At 45.7% G+C, this 13,802-nt stretch overlaps 1 protein-coding gene across 6 annotated transcripts in view; it reads right to left on the bottom strand.

The window, feature by feature from the left end:
• Window positions 1–11,338, bottom strand: part of osgin2 (oxidative stress induced growth inhibitor family member 2) — a 43,720-nt gene extending 32,382 nt beyond the window's left edge. For 2 of the 6 annotated variants that reach the window (XM_080194377.1, XM_080194384.1), the window contains exon 1: window positions 888–1,337. The gene's annotated coding sequence lies outside the window, so the exon portion shown is untranslated. The other 4 variants (XM_080194379.1, XM_080194382.1, XM_080194380.1 and 1 more) reach the window with 4 other exon arrangements.
• Between the last annotated feature and the right edge of the window lie 2,464 nt (window positions 11,339–13,802).

The raw sequence follows: 13,802 nt of genomic DNA, 5'->3' as shown, positions 1-13,802 counted from the left end.
AAGTCTGGATTAGAAGCAGGTACATTTAAAAATACAAAAATATGCTTGAAATACAGAATAGGAACAAAGAGGGAAAGGAGCACATTCATTTTTTTAAAAACTTAAGGCTATTTTCTTAAAGGTCTCACCTCTAAAACGTTCCTAATTAGAAGTCTTGGAAAATAAATTTACAGACTATTAATACAAAGGTAAGACTTAAAATCATAGAATCCCTACAGTGCAGAAGGAGGCCATTTGGCCCATCGAGTCTGCACCAACCATAATCCCACCCAGGCCCTATCCCCATGACCCTACTTATTTACCCTATTAACCCCCTGATATTAAGGGGCAATTTAGCATGGCCAAATCAACCTAACCCACACACCTTTGGACTGTGGAAGGAAACCAGAGCACCCAGAGGAAACCCACGCAGTCACAGTGAGAACGTGCAAACTCCACACAGACAGTGACCCAAGCTGGGAATTGAACGCGGGTCCCTGGCGCTGTGAGGCAGCAGTGTTAACCACTGCTATCGGAATCTAAATCATTTGAGACAAGTAATGTGATAACAGGAAACTTGTCAACATATTTTTGAATCCGCTGTCTGGCTACAGCGTACACTTTCTGAAAACAGAAGATCCTATAACAGTGTGCTGGTTCAAAGTGGGAGAGCTGGTAGACCCGGGGGTCCCCCTTTCTTTGTCTCTGCCACTGATCTAGGGAAACTCTCCATCTGCATAAATTTGCACTAAATCAATCAAATCTAAATGATCCTGCTAAATACCTGCAACATCTACCTTCATATTATCCTGAAACATGCTCCATGCAAAAAGAATCCACCGAGGAGCAAACTAAAAGCTGAACGGTAGCACAGGCGTGGAGAAATGAAAAGTTTTGATGAAACTGACCACCAGATCCGACTGGATTTCTTGTGCTGTTGGTGATGAGGCTCCCACGGTTCCGGTCCGGGATTAAACTTTGAACCGATCCTGCAGGGAGGAGCAGTACTGGATCTTCCTGCCGGCAAGGAGATAAGCCGGAGCCAGGAGTGTTTGTGCACGGAGAAAGCTAAAGCACTTTGCTTCCGAGTTTTCAGCTCCCAATGCCAGTGCGGCAGCACTGGAGAGGCGGAGTTCTGATGTAATTTCTGCTGACCCCACTCTTTCAGATAGTCGAACCGAAGTCGGAAACATATTTAGCACCAGTATCCTAGATAGCAAATCCCGGCTACAATTGCTATCCAGTGGATCAGAGTGTTGGCGGATTGAATTGCAGTCTAACTCAGTAATCTGAAGGTAGCATTTGGTATCTAGGTCACTGGATCATAGAATCTCTACAGTGCAGAAGGAGACCATTCAGCCCATTGAGTCTGCACTGACAACAATCCCACCCAGGCCCTATCACCATAACCTCAACTACTTATGCTGCAAATTTCTCTGATACTAAGGGGCGATTTAGCATGGCCAATCAACCTAACCCGCACATCTTTGGACTGTGGGAGGAAACTGGAGCACCGTAGGAAAGCCACACAGACACAGGGAGAATGTGCAAACTCCACCCTGTCACCCAAGGCCAGAATTGAACCAGGGTCTCTGACGCTGTGAGGCAGCAGTGCTAACCACTGTGCACCATGCAGCCCCAAATCCCTCTCAGATACTTGTTCTAGGATGTATAGCAATAAACTCTCCTCCCAAAGTGCACAAACAACAATTTATACAGCATTGTATAAACGTTCCAAGGAAATTCAGAGAGATTGCTTTCCAAAGAAAATTATAGAATCGCTACAGTGCAGAAGAGGGCATTCAGCCCCTCAAGTCTGCACCCACACTCTGACCGAATATCTTATCCAAGTCCTCTCACCTGTCCTATCCCTGTAACACACATTTACTTCACATATTTACCATGGCTAATCTATCTAACCTACACATCTTGGGACACTATGGAGCAATTTAACAAAGCCAATCCACCCACCCTGCACATCTTTGGACTGCGGGAGGGAACCAGAGCACCCGGAGGAAACCCACTCAGGTGAGGCTTGGAAAATCCTGCCCTAAGCCAATGGAGAATTCTGTTCTGCGGGCCTCTCTTGCTCAGGTTCTGATAAAATTCTGGCCAGGGAGAACGTGCAAGTTTCACACAGACAATGACCCGAGGCTGGAATCGGACCTGGGTCCCTGGCGCTGTGAGGCAGCAGAGCTGACCACTGTGCCACCCAATGTCAGTGGCAGCCACAGGTTAGGTGATGAAAAACTTGGTTAAAGAGTTAGGTTTTGAGGAACATCTTAAAGTAAGAGAGACAGGGGTAGAGAAATGGGGTGGCTGCAGGGATGAAATTGCAAAGCTTTAAACCAAAGTAGCTGAAAGCACAGTGATCAATAGTGCAGGAATACAATCGAGGGTGTGCAAGTAGCCGGAGTTGGAGGAGCAGAAATATCTCAGAGAGTTATGGGGATGACAAAGGTTAAGGCAGTGTTGAGGCCTAAAATGATTTGAACACAGGACTATGAGCCAAAGATGTTACAGGACCAGGAACCAATAATATAGGTCAGTAAGCACAGGTATGATGGCCGAACAGGTCTTGGTGTGAGTAAAGATAGGGGCATCAGAACCTTTGATGAGATTAGGTTTACCAAGTGTGTAATGGTAATATGTATTTAGCAGTAGTGTATATATTCATGTAAGGACTAAAAATTTAGGTCAATGCTGAGAAAATTATTTCTATTTAAAGAGTACCTTTCGGGACCTTCGCACATCACAAAGTGATTCACAAACAGTTAAATACTTTGAACATATTAACCAGGATTTGAACAGCACAGCAGATCAGAAGACACCAGGGAGGCCTTTAGCGAAGTTTGCAACTGACATAACACCAGTCACAAGACTCCCAAGTGTGTTTTTTTTTGCGTTATCAGCTCCGTACCAGAAATTGCTGCAGAGCTGATTATTTCAATATGAAATTGGAATTTCAATATGATTAACAGGCCTGCTAGCATTTCTCCCCCCTCTTCCCCCCACTGGGAGTGGTTCCCTCCAGCAGGTTTATGATTGCTGCCCACTAAGGGGGAACCTGTTGACCCCACTGGAAGAAACAGTGGCCATTGAGGCCCCCCGGAGGTCAGGGTTAAAGGGCCGTTGGGCAGAGCCAGCCTGACTGTGTCAGCCTGGCACCCTGGCACTGCCCAAGGAGGAAACTGGCTCTGTCCACCAGGCACATTGGCACTGTCCACTGATCCCCAGACAGTGCCAAAGGGACAGGGCTAGAGGGGGCAGGGTACTAAGGGAAGGGCCTGCAATTAGAATCGCTGGGAGAAGGAGGGAGGAGATGATCGAGTCTGGCCATCGGGGTGAGGTATTCGGACCTGGTCATTGGGAGGGGTGGGGGGGGGGGAGTTGCTGTCCAGGAGAGGGTGCTGCTGTCCTCTCAGACGGGAAAGGACCCCACTCACCACTTAGCAGAGGGAATTACGCTGAGGCACTCTGCATTGCTCAAGAACGTTGGGAGAATAATTCAGGTGACTTATGTATGTAAACATGGTAGCCATTTGTGTGGACCTAAGTCCCACAGACTGCATGTGAGATAAACAACTGATAAATGTTATAAATGTTAACCGAGGCACCAAAGAAATTCTAAACTAAAATTAGAACACTGGGGATACTGGAAAACTGAATTAAAAAGAGAAAATGCTGAAAAAGCTCAGCATGTCTGGCGGTATCTGTGGAGAGAGAGACAGACATCTGATAAGGTTCTGAAAAAGAATCGTATGGATTCAAAATGTTAACTCTATTTCCCTCTCCAAGATGCTGCCAGACCTGCTGAGCTTTTCCAACATTTTCTGATTTTATACAAAGAACCTCTTCCTCACAGAGTTCTGTTAAATATTTTACATCCAGCTCAGATAACTGACGGGTGAGCAATTTACTATCTCATTTAAAAGAGCAACATCTGAGATACAAGTCTCGGTGGAGTAATTATTGATATTGAAGTACAAATATGTCAATCACTAAAAGTTTGCCACAGGTTAACAAGGACATAAAAAAAAATCAAACACTGGGCTTCACTTTTAGAGAGATAGAATTGAAAGGGATAAAAGTGTATCAAATTGGACTCGCTTCAAAACTGGAAAATCCCGCCCAAGGCCAACAGACTTGTGCTTGGTCTTGTCCCACTCACTACAATTTCCGTGGCAGGTGGGTGAGAAATTTCTGCCCTTTATGTGATGCCACTATTGAATCACTTCCACAGCATTGCATTCTATATGAGCTTGCCCTCATCTATCTCAAGCCAAAGTCACCAAAGTCTGTGGGAGGCAATGACACTCCAGCTGAAGTATTCAAGTACAGAGAACATAAGAACATAGAACATAAGAAATAGGAGCAGGAGTAGGCCAACTAGCCCTTCGAGCCTGCCCCGCCATTCAATAAGATCATGGCTGATCTGTCGTGGCTCAGTTCCACATTCCCGCCCTCTCCCCATAACCTTTAATCCCCTTGCCAATCAAAAACCTATCAACCCGCGTCTTAAAAATATTGAGCGAGGCAGCCTCCACCACTTCAACGGGCAGAGAATTCCAGAGATTCACCACCCTTTGAGTGAAGAAGTTCCTCCTCAATTCCGTTCTAAACTGCCCCCCCCTTTATCTTGAGGCTGTGCCCTCTAGTCCTACTGTCCTTTCTGAGCGGGAAGAGCCTCTCCGCCTCTATCCTATCCATCCCATTCATCATCTTATACGTCTCAATGAGATCTCCCCTCATTCTTCTAAACGCTAACGAGTACAAGCCTAGTTTATTCAGCCTCTCCTCATAGCTCAACCCCCTCAACTCCGGCATCAGCCTAGTAAACCTCCTCTGCACTCCCTCCAAGGCCAAAATATCCTTGCGTAAGTGCGGCACCCAAAACTGCACACAGTACTCCAGCTGCGGCCTCACCAGTGCCCTATACAGCTGCAGCAAGACCTCCCTACTTTTATATTCAATCCCCCTTGCTGTGAAGGCCAGCATCCCATTCGCCTTCCTGACCACCTGATGCACCTGCAAGCTGGGTTTTTGTGACTCATGCACAAGGACCCCGAGGTCCCTCTGCACCGTCACCTGCTGCAGTTTTTCTCCACGTAAGTAATAGTCCTTCCTACCATTATTCCTACTAAAGTGGACAACTTCACATTTGCCAACATTAAATTCTATTTGCCAGTTCCTGGCCCATTCGCCCAGCCTATCTAGATCCTTCTGCAGACTCTCCACACCCTCTGCACAATTTGCCGTTCCACCAATCTTGGTGTCATCAGCAAATTTTGACACCATACACTCGGTTCCCTCCTCCAGATCATCTATATAAATGGTGAATAGCTGAGGCCCCAGCACTGACTCCTGGGGCACTCCACTAGTCACCCACCGCCAGTCCGAATAGCACCCATTGACCTCCACTCTCTGCCTCCTATTTGACAGCCAATCCTCTATCCACGCTAACACCCTACCCCCAACTCCATGCCCCCTTACCTTCTGCAATAAACTCTTGTGAGGCACCTTGTCAAACGCCTTCTGAAAATCAAGAAAGACCACATCCACCGGCTCTCCTCTATCCACCGCCCTAGACACATCCTCATAGAACTCCAATAAATTTGTCAGACACGACTTCCCCTTAACGAAACAGTGCTGCGCCTGCTCTACCAAACAATTCTCCTCAAGATGCCTCGCTATTTTCTCCTTGATCACGGATTCTAACATTTTTCCTACAACAGACGTTAAACTAACCGGCCTATAATTCCCTGCCTTTTGCCTGCCACCCTTCTTAAACAATGGCGTAACATTAGCCGTTTTCCAATCTTCCGGCACTTCCCCGGAATCCAGCGACGTTTGGAAAATAATCACCAAGGCATCCACTATCACCTCCGCCATTTCCTTCAGAACCCTTGGATGCATTCCATCCGGTCCTGGGGACCTGTCCACAATCAGTCCCTCCAGTCTGTCGAGCACCGCCTCTCTAGTAACAATAATGCCATTCAGGCCCTCCACTCCTACCATCTTTCCATCGCTAACACCCGGCAAATTATTCACGTCCTCCTCCGTGAAGACCGAAACAAAAAAGTTATTCAGGGCCTCAGCCATTTCCCCATCCCCTACCACTAAGCCCCCCCTCTCATCCTCTAAGGGTCCAACGTTCACCCTAGCCAGCCTCTTCCTTTTTATGTATTTATAAAAACTCTTGCTATCCTTTTTTATATTAAGCGCTAGCCCAGCTTCATAGTTTATCCTACCCTTCTTTATCAATTTCTTTGTCATTCTTTGTTGACATTTAAATCTCTCCAAATCCTCTTCTTGTCCACTACTCTTAGCTACTCTAAACGCATCTGCTTTTAATTTAACACTTTCCTTCACCTCCTTCGTTATCCACGGCTGATTACCTCTCCTCCTCCGATCCTTTTTAACCATTGGAATAAATTTCTGCTGAGCACCAAGAAAGATCTCCTTAAAGATCCTCCACTGTTCCTCAGCAGACCTACCTTCCAACACACTCCCCCAATCAACATTTGCCAATTCCTCTCTCATCCTACCATACTCCCCTCTGTTCAAACAAAGGACACATGTCCGGGAACCCACTTTCCCCTCCTCCATCTGCATCAGAAACTCCACCATACAATGATCACTCTTCCCAAGAGGATCCTTCACCACAAGGTCCCTAATTCTACCCGCCTCATTACATAACACCAGATCCAAGATAGCTCGCTCCCTCGTCGGCTCCAACACACACTGTTCGAGGAAACTATCCCGGCAGCATTCCAGGAACTCCTCCTCGAGCCCACCGCGTCCAACATGGGTCGACCAAGCAATATGTAGATTGAAATCCCCCATAATTACCGCCGTTCCATTCCTGCACGCGGCATTTATTTGCGCGTTAACAGCCCGCCCCACCTCCAGATCATCATTCGAGGAACATCTATAGCTATGAAACTCACCAGCCTTTTTTGCATTATCTGGAAGCGGGGCATTTTGTCTCAAGACTACCAGAAGATTTCCATAGCTCACCTGTACAATGGAAGGGAGGCAAGTCCATCTGCAATGGTCATTGTGATATTTCACTTCTCTCCACAGCAGGAAAAGATCTTGAGAGCATTATTCTCATTAGAATTGTCACTCATCATGCAGACTTAATGCACCCAGAATCACTGTGAGGCTTTTATGCTGGATGAGAAATGGTTGACATGACCTTTGCGATGCATCAAATTCAAGCCAGCTTCTGCGAATAGTACCACAATCTCCACGTGGGTGTTTATTGACCAAGTAAACCGTAAAGGCCTGTGGAAGAGGCTTTACAGATGCGACTGTTCTGAAAAGATGACCAGAGTCACTCACTCATTGCATGGTCTCATGATAGTCAGTATGATGCAGAGTGGTGCTTCATTAGATGCTTTTCCAGTCACCAGACACCAAACAAGGCTAAGTAATGGCTCCAGCTCGGCTAGCTATTGACTTTACGACCAAGGCTCCTGTATACATTTAACAATCTCAATGTAGCACTACACTTTCAGTTCATGCCAAAAGGCAACCTATGTGATCAGCAAAGTCTTAAAGCTCGCTTAAAGATCACAGTATGACTACTGAGTGAACTCCTATTCACTAACGACTGTTCTCAGCGCACACTCTGGAAGACACCCAGTTGTTTGCTGACTGCTTTGTCCAAGCCTTAAAATATGTCTAAAGAAGAAAAGAAATGTTGTACCAACCTGTTCCTGGCCACAAACCTCAAAACCCCAAAGCCACAATCAATAATACACGTCTCAACTCAGTTCAAAAGTTCTGTTACTTTGGGGTATCCTCTCCAACATCACCAAGTTGTATAATGAAATAACCCATCATCTGACAAAAGCAAACTCAGAATTTGGCAGGCACACACACAGACTTTGGAGAGAGCAAAGAATTTGCCTCAAAGCAAAAATCAAACTCTACCATATAGTGGTTCTCACATTACTTTTATGATTGAGAGATGTGGGCAACTTAATCAGCACCACATAAAGCAAGTTGATACATTTCACCTTTGCTGCTTGAGATCTATCTGCAACATAAGTGACAGGACAAAATCCCTATGCTGCATATCTGGTAATGACAGCATGATCATTAGAGCTTAGTTTCTGAACACACGAACATTCCTGCAAATCAAAGGCAGTATTCTACAGCCAGCTGAACATGGGAATCCACAGTATACAATCCCAAACTTAGGTAGAAAGACATTTTAAAAGCCAATCTCAGAGCCTGTAAATTGGACTCCACTACATGGGAGAAAATAAACCTGGAGAAATCTCTGTCATCAAGCAATCTCAACATTCGAGGAAAATCAAGTCAGGTCCCATTGGACAATGAGCACACACAAAGCCACACTTCCATCCACCCTTCCAACAGTGACTTAATATGCATATAATTTACATCTTTCATCGTAACCCTCTATTTCTTTCTCCCTCAAACACTTGTCTAGTTTTCTCTTAAATGGATCTATACTGATCCCTTCACCTGCATTCTCACCAGATTTTGGCAACAAATTTCTGCTGATTTCTATTGGATTTCTTGGTGACCATCTCATATGATAGTGCCGATGAGGGGGTTGATACCGGAGATGAGGGGGTTAGCTTATGAGGAGAGATTGAATAGACTGGGCCTGTACTTGTTGGAGTTTAGAAGGCTGAGAGGTGATCTTACAGAGACTTACAAGATAATGAAGGGGCTAGATAGGGTAGAGGTAGAGAGATTATTTCCACTTAGAAAGGAAACTTAGAAAAGAGGGCATGGGATCCAAGGGCCTTTGGCCTTGTGGATCCAGAACTGGCTTGCCTGCAGAAGGCAGAGAGTGGTTGTGGATGGGTCTTTTTCTGCATGGAGGTCAGTCACCAGTGGAGTGCCCCAGGGATCTGTTCTAGGACCCTTGCTGTTTGTCATTTTCATAAATGACCTAGATGAGGAAGTGGAGGGATGGGTTAGTAAGTTCGCTGATGACACGAAGGTTGGTGGTGTTGTGGATGGTCTGGAAGGATGTCAAAAGTTGCAGCAGGACATAAATAGGATGCAGGACTGGGCGGAGAAGTGGCAGATGGACTTCAACGCAGATAAATGTGTAGTCGTCCATTTTGGCAGAACCAACGGGATGAACGAGTACACTATCAAGGGCAGGAGTCTTAGTAGTGTTGAAGAGCAGAAGGATCTTGGGGTCCGGGTCCACAGGACTCTTAAATCGGCCTCGCAGGTGGAGGATGTGGTCAAGAAGGCGTATGGTGTACTGGCCTTCATTAATCGAGGGATTGAGCTTAGGAATCGGGAGGTAATGCTGCAACTTTATAAGACCCTTGTCAGACCTCATTTGGAGTACTGTGCGCAGTTCTGGTTGCCTCACTATAGGAAGAACGTAGAAGCTATTGAAAGGGTACAGAGGAGATTTACAAGGATGTTGCCTGGACTGGGAGGCATGCCTTATGAAGTTAGGTTGAGGGAGCTGGGACTCTTTTCCCTGGAGAGACGAAGGTTGAGAGGCGACCTGACAGAGGTTTGTTTATAAGATGTTGAGAGGAATAGATAGGGTGGATTCTCAGAGGCTATTTCCCCGGGCTGAAATGGTCACTACGAGAGGACACAGATTGAAGGTGAGGGGAGGCAAGTACAGAAGTGATGTTAGGGGTAAGTTTTTCACTCAGAGGGTGGTGAGTGAATAGGAAGGCGAATGGGATGCTGGCTTTCATCGCGAGGGGGATTGAATATAAAAGTAGGGAGGTCTTGCTGCGGCTGTATAGGGCATTGGTGAGGCCGCAGCTGGAGTACTGTGTGCAATTTTGGGCGCCGTACTTACGCAAAGATATTTTAGCCTTGGAGGGAGTGCAGAGGAGGTTTACTAGGCTGATTCCGGAGTTGAGGGGGTTGAGCTATGAGGAGAGGCTGAATAGATTAGGCTTGTACTCGTTAGAGTTTAGAAGAATGAGGGGAGATCTCATTGAGATGTATAAGATGATGAATGGGATGGATAGGATAGAGGTGGAGAGACTCTTCCCGCTCAGAAAGGACAGTAGGACTAGGGGGCACAGCCTCAAGATAAAGGGGGGGCGGTTTAGAACGGAGTTGAGGAGGAACTTCTTCACTCAAAGGGTGGTGAATCTCTGGAATTCTCTGCCCGTTGAAGTGGTGGAGGCTGCCTCACTAAATATTTTTAAGATGCAGGTTGATGGGGTTTTGGTGAGAGAGGGGATTAAGGGTTATGGGGAGAGGGCGGGAATGTGGAACTGAGCCACGACAGATCAGCCATGATCTTATTGAATGGCGGGGCAGGCTCGAAGGGCTAGTTGGCCTACTCCTGCTCCTATTTCTTATGTTCTTATGTTCTTATGAATCGGCTGCCGTCAGTGGTGGTGGAGTCGAACTCGCTGGGGTCTTTTAAAAGACTTCTGGATGAGTATATGGAATTTAATGGGATTGGGGGTTATAGATAGGTCTATAGATTGGTAGGTGTTGATGTGATCGGCGCAACTCGTGGGCCGAAGGGCCTGTTTGTGCTGTAGTGTTCTATGTTCTATGAAACCAGAACTAGAGGGCACAGCCTCAAAATGGGGGGGGGGGGGGAGTGGGGGAGTGGGGGGGGGGAGTGGGGGGGGGGGGGCGCAGTTTAGAACAGAGTTGAAGAGGAACTTCTTCACTCAAACAGTGGTGATTCTCTGGAATTCTCTGCCCGTTGAAGTGGTGGAGGCTACCTTGTTGAATATATTTAAGTCACGGGTAGATGGATTTCCGATAAACAGGGGAATTAAGGGTTATGGGGAGACAGCGGGAAAGTGGAACTGATCCACTTCAGATCAGCCATGATCTTATTGAATGGCAGGGCAGACTCGAAGGGCTAGATGGCCTATGCCTGCTCCTATTTCTTATGTTCTTATGCCACAATTGTGGAATCACATTCATGTAACACTGAACCAAGTGATAGTGGTGGGGCGGGGAGGGGTAGGAGTGGGGAGGGGATTTATCTTTAGCAAGATTAATTGTTACTGACTCAGGTTGTCAAATACTTAACAATTGCAAAAGAGCTTGAGGTCTTCCCATAAAGAAAGGGAATCTTGTAGCTCATCCTGTCTGGTCCCATCACTTACCTCTGGAAAGCCTTGGTCTCACCTGGTCTGCTGTTTAGGGAAAGGTCATTCAGCAATTTTTTTCAGGTGTTGCAGTGTCACCTTCAAACTGGCAGACTCCCTCTCAGTTGAGGAAATGCTGCTGAGAGTCCCCAGTGTGATGATCTCGTGAGAATCTGGAAGGGTCAGCATGTGTCTTATCTCACTGTCACTCTGTCCAAAGTGTGAAATCTCAGCAATAGTGCACGTGTGTGTGTGTGTGTGTGTGTGTGTGTGTGTGTGTGCACTGAATGCAAGCATCCTCCACTTAACAGTAACGTGATTGGACAAAACAATCAGTGTACTCTATCAGCATCACAATTAAAAGTACAGAAGGCTTCATTGGCTGCTGCCATTATGAGCATCATAATCATGCGATAATCCAATTAGAGTAATGCTGTCAGTGTGATATCCTCTATTTACTCAGTGTCCCTGGTTGGATTAAAGAGGGACTAAAGCCTTTTTCTTCCTATAAATCCTGTGCAGTCACATTCTACTGCATCACCCTCACTGGGATTTTTACATTTCCAAAACAATAAACAAATAAACCCTTGTTCTATAAAATACTCGTTACATGCTCTGGCACCACCATTCTTTTCATTTGATAAGCAAAAACTTTCCTCATTCGGAACTGATCCAAAGACGGATAAACTAAGCAGGTCTGGCAGCATTTGTGGAGAGAAACAGAATTAACATTTAAGATCTAAATGGCTGTTCTGTATCTCAGATTTTCTGTTTCTGCAGTATTTTGCTTTTAGCTGAGTGTTTATTGCCAACTTGGCCAATATACATTCCAGTGGCTCCTTTAAGCTAAAACAAAGATACTCAATGGCACTGAGTGCTCAGACTGTGTTAAATGTCATTCTTAGTGTATTAAAAATAGCTGAAAATAGAGGAAGTGAAAGCTAACAAAACGACTCAGTGGAGTGATAAAAGGCAATTCCCATTGTGAATGGAAATACTACATTGTTGTTGGTTCAGAGGAGGTTTAGTAGACTGATACTGGGATTGTCTTATGATGAAAGGTTAGACTGAGCTTGTTTCCACTGGAGCTTAGAAGAGTGAGGGGTGGCTTGACTGAAGTATATAAAATCATGAATGGCCTTGACAAGATAGACGTTCCCTGTTGTGGGCAAGTCTCGAACTGGGGGGGGGGGGTCATTGAATATTTTTAGGGCTGAGGTGGCATGATCTTTGATGGGCAAAGGAATCAAAGATTATTGGAATAGATAGGATCATAGAATCCCTATAGTGCAGAAGGAGGCCATTTGGCCCATTGAGTCTGCACTGACCACTATCCCAACCAGGTCCTATCCCTGTGACCCAATGCATTTATCCAATGCATTTATCCCCTGACACCATGGGGCAATTTTGCATGGCTAATCCACCTAACCCGCACATCTTTGGACTGTGGGAAGAAACCGGAACACCCGGAGGAAACCTGCACGGACATGGAGATAATGTGCAGACTCCACCCAAACAGTGGCCCAAGCCAGGAATCGAATCTGGGTCCCTGGTGCTGTGAGGCAGCAGTGACAACCACTGTGCCACCATGCCACCCAAGGGAATGTAGAAATTGAAACACAAACAGATCAGCCTTGATCTTATCTAGAATAGGCTTGAAGGGCCTTTTTCTACTCCTATTTCACATGTTCATCGAGAAACAGCAAAATGAGAAGGCAATTCAGCCTCTTGAGCAAGTTCTGCCATTTAATCAGCCATTAATAACCTATACCTTAACTCTAACTACCCACCTTGATTCCATAAACCTTAATGCCCCTGTCTAAGAAAAAATTGTCAATGTTTAAATGACCTAACCTCAGCAGTTTCTTGGTGGGAAAACTTTGAAGCGCTCCACTATACACCTGGCAGGGTCTCACAAAAGCTTGTACCGCTGCAGCATCGCTTCCACTACTTTATATTCCAGCCCTCTTGGGATAAAGGTCAAGATTGCATTAGACTTTTTTGTACTTGCCCATTAGTTTTTGGTGATTTTTGTACATTAATCCCTAAATCACTGTCCGTCCATCGATCTCTGTTCATCCAGAGTTTCTCTCTACTTGACATTTAGAAAATTGTCTGGTTCATCTTTCTTAGATCCACAGTGGCTAACTTGACACTTCCCCACATTGAACTCTACCTGCCACAATTTTGTCCATTCACTTAGTACAGCATGTCAGTGACACTTTGCAACGTTCTACTCCCATCCAGGCTAACTATTGTGCCATCAAACTTAGTAAGAACATAAGACATAGGAGCAGGAGTAGGCCATCTAGCCCTTCGAGCCTGCCCCGCCATTCAATAAGATCATGGCTGATCTGTCGTGGCTCAGTTCCACATTCCCGCCCTCTCCCCGTAACCCTTAATCCCCTCTCTTATCAAAAACCCATCAACCCACGTCTTAAAAATATTTAAGTGTCATCAGCAAACTTAGATGTATGTTTCTCTGTTCCTTCTTCTAAATCCATTATAACCTTTAGCTCTAGTACAGATCCCTGTGGGACACTTATCACAATATGAGTTCATTCCCATTATCCATCCCTATTTTCTGAGCTGAAAAGTGACTGTGGCAACTTTTTTGGAAATCTGTGTTGCATTTCATGAACAGCCTCCCTGGCTCCTAGTGCTTCAAATTAAACTTCACTGGCCATTCATCCATAGCCTCACCTAATGTGAGACTTTCCTGCCCTACATCCC

Source organism: Carcharhinus amblyrhynchos, chromosome 8, assembly GCF_965287045.1.
Source record: "Carcharhinus amblyrhynchos chromosome 8, sCarAmb.v2.hapA, whole genome shotgun sequence".
Taxonomy (NCBI): Eukaryota; Metazoa; Chordata; class Chondrichthyes; order Carcharhiniformes; family Carcharhinidae; genus Carcharhinus; species Carcharhinus amblyrhynchos.
The sequence above is the reverse complement of the archived record's forward strand: the minus strand, read 5'-3'. Positions and strand labels throughout refer to the sequence as shown.